Here is a 3,813-nt window from a genome sequence, read left to right as displayed (position 1 = left end):
CGCTGGTTTTACGGGTCGCTGATTCTACGGGTCGCTGGTTTTACGGGTCGCTGGTTCTACGGGTCGTTGGTTCTACGGGTCGCTGGTCCTACGGGTCGTTGGTCCTATGGGTGGTTGGTCCTACGGGTCGCTGGTCCTACGGGTCGTTGGTCCTACGAGTCGTTGGTCCTACGGGTCGCTGGTCCTACGGGTTGTTGGTACTACGGGTCGTTGATCCTACGGGTCGTTGGTCCTACGAGTCGTTGGTCCTACGGGTCGCTGGTCCTACGGGACGTTGGTCCTACGGGTCGTTGGTGGTGCACGCAGGCACACGTAATTTTTTTCTTTAATTGTTTGTTAATTTAATTCATATTAATTCATATTTGGGCATTCACTCTACCCCTCTTACTAATAACCGTAGAACCAACGACCCGTAGGACCATAGATCGGTTCCCGCGCGAGGAGTGCAGAAGAAGATACAGAAAGAGGTTCCGAGTAACTGCAGACAGAGGGGTCAGGGGGGTGCAGGAATAAGAGGAGCAGAAGAGAGCAAGGAGAGAAGGGGCAAGAGGGGAGGTGATTAGTCGGGGGAGCAGCAGGACGGGTGGGCAAGGGGACAGATGGAAGGATAAGAGGAGGAGGAGCAGGAGGAGGAGCGAGAGAAGAGGAAACGCAGCGGACGCAGCAGTACGCTCCCTCCCCCCGCTAGCAGAGAATGATGGCAGGTTGTTACACAGGACTTACACAAACGCACACTCTGATGCAGCAGCCGCAAGTGGATATTTCTCGCGCTTTATTAACGAACCTCTTAGCCCCCCGTCACAGGAAGCTAACGAGTGCGTGCGAACATTCGTCGAGTGCCAGCCACCTGAGAGCGTAATGAGCGATTTCTAGATCGATACAGATATGCATCCTGTTACTTGATCCTGTTACATATGTACATGTGGAAGGCAACGCGGCGTTCCATTACCATGATGGGCGCATAGAGATCACAGTCTATTATTAGCACAGATGTGTTTTCATTTCCCGCTTTAAGTTATAAAAATTAATTTTTCACATGCATTGTTTTAGTTGGTACATAGCGTAATAAGTTGATTAACTGTATTAGTAATGCGCAAATCGCAGAAAGGTAAATCTGCAAAACACCTGAAAATGCTTTGCTCGTGAGCGGATGGTATATGCGTGTGAGGTGGAGAGCACGCAAGCGCGGGTGGGTGGCAATACAAAGACAATACAAAGACAATACGCCCACGCACCGAACAAACACGCAGTCACACACAAAAACATATAAATACATACAAAAAACATACATACATCAAATACATAGATACATCAAAACATCAAAACAAAAACATATAAATACATCAAAGTAGAAGTAAATATAATTCGTTTCATGATCAATATAACTAATCCTGCTCTGCAATAACGGAGGACATGATTTTGGAAATGGTTCGTTTTTATCTAAGTAATTGTCGCTAGTGCTAATATTACGCGCTGGTTATTCACATCGCATCAACGTTGGAGTGACCAACGTGGGCGACCTCCTCACATGTTTGTAGTTTCTCAAGCTCCTTCCCCACCTCCTATCTCTCTCGTCATCTCTCCTTCTCTCTCTTTGTCGCTCCGTCTTTCTCTTGCCTTCCATCCCATTCTCTTGTTCGCTCCCCGTCTCGCACGCCCCGTTTCTCTCCCGCCATCTCTCTCGCACTCACTCTTTCTCCATCTTCACTCTCTCGCACCTACTCCCCCCCTCTCTCTCTCTCTCTCTATATATATATATATATATATAATATATATATTCATGCCGGCACTTTTCGATGAATGACGACTAATTCATAAACACGAAGTTCTCTTTTCAACACAAGTGAATTATGCCTAGCACAAGATGTGCTTGATTTCTAGCAATGCTCGCTCTCACAGTACCTGTCGCCATGGAATCACACGATGTGATTAATGTCTCTAATCCGAACTGATAAATCATTGCCGAATGTGGCAACAACAGTACATGACGTTTGCAGATATTCTCGGTAGCATCCTGATACCAATATATAATGATTTTAACTAGTATGACGTCAGCCCCGATGGCTGTTGAAAATATGCGGGACGTCGTCAGCTACCATGCGGCTTAATTTGCTGTCTCTCTCTCTCTCTCTCTCTCTCTCTCTCTCTCTCTCTCTCTCTCTCTCTGTCTCTCTTTTTCGCCTTCTCTCTCTTTCTCGCCTCCTCTTTCCGTCTGCCCTTCGCTCCCTGCGTATGTCTTGCTCACATGTGCGCGCTCTTTCCTTTTTTAATTTACCCCTTTCTCTCCCACGATCTCTCCCTCTCTCTCTCTCCCTCTTCCTCCCCCTCGCTCTCCAAGTCTCTGTCAATGGCGCGCTCTCTCTCTCTCATCCTCATGCGCTCTCGCTCTAGTTCGATCTTTTTCTCCTTCTGCGTCGCTTTCTCACTTCCCTTTGTGTTTCTCGCGCTCTCACCGTTTTCTCGCTCATTCTTTCCTCTCTCTTCACTTCTTTCTGCATGGCTGTGTCGATTCGTTTCTCGCTCCCAATACGCATATAGATTTATTAATCGAATTCTCCGTAGTCACCGCATGCAGTGTCTGCGGTCGTGAGCCACTTATGCAGTGTTTGAAATATTCTATCTCCAGATTGGCAATAGTTCTCTCGCGGAATTGGTAATAGCAGTCGTCTCCGGGTTTAACTAAATGTCGCAGAATGCTTACGAAATGTTTCGTGTTGCGGGTAAGTGACCGATATTACAATCGATTTCATCTTATTTCATCAATCTTATTCAACGACCTAGTACGTTCGCCGAGTCCTGTGCGTGTCCGTGCGTGCGTGCGTGCGTGTTCGTACGTGCGTGCGTACGTGCGTGCGCGTGTACGTGCGTGCGTGCGTGCGTACGCGTGCGTGTGCGTGCGTGCGTGCGTGCGTGAGTGCGTGTGTGCGTGTACGTGCGTGTGTGCGTGCGTGCGTGCGCGTGCGTGAGCATGCATAACTATCTGATTATCTACATTGCTTCTACCGTCGAGATGACCTATTATTATTATTATTATTATTATTATTATTATTATTATTATTATTATTATTATTAGCATGTATGTGCTAGATGATGATACTGTGGAGTGGGGCTCGTGCAATCATACAGGAACTCTGGCCCAAAAACGCCTATCGGTTTCGAAAAGTGACAATGTAAAGATGCATAATTAATCAGCGGCAGAAGTGTTTACACACGCACTCACTCATGCAGGTATCTAGGCTACTATATAATAGTAGAATGTGCCGAAGTGTCGTTTTCCGTATCTCCTCCGAAACCGTGCCGCGTGTGCTCACGCAAATCGAGCTGAGGCCCCTTCTGGGCGTCGCGAATACATTCCGCTACGGTAGAACGCGATTTTTCGATCGTAAAGTGACTTTTGGAGGCAATTTTCTAAAAAGTTATGTGCCTGAAGAAACTTCGGCATTCATCGGAAACCCGCACCAAATTTTAGGATAGCCAAATCCGCATGCGCACACACGCACACACCAAAGCCATTGCGGCTGCGGTGTATAAACAACCAAGCACTGCCGCGCACAGCTGCTGTGAGGCGAAAATTTAAGGCAAACCCCAACGAGAGACGGCTGCAGCTGTATGTGGGTGTATGTGTATGTGTGTGTGCGTGTGTGCGCGTGTGTATGTGGCCGCGCTTACCCAGCTCCCAATGCTCTGACATTTTTTAGAAGCCGTTTCGATTGTCTAAGAGCACACACACACACCACACTATATATACCAGGCCCGTAGCCAGGGGGGGGTTCGGGGGGTTCGAACGACCCCCCCCCGAGCCTCCCCCAAGCT

This window comes from Priapulus caudatus, unplaced genomic scaffold (genome assembly GCF_000485595.1).
Source record: "Priapulus caudatus unplaced genomic scaffold, Priapulus_caudatus-5.0.1 Scaffold264, whole genome shotgun sequence".
In the NCBI taxonomy this organism is placed as follows: domain Eukaryota; kingdom Metazoa; phylum Priapulida; class Priapulimorpha; order Priapulimorphida; family Priapulidae; genus Priapulus; species Priapulus caudatus.
This window is presented reverse-complemented; position numbering follows the sequence as displayed.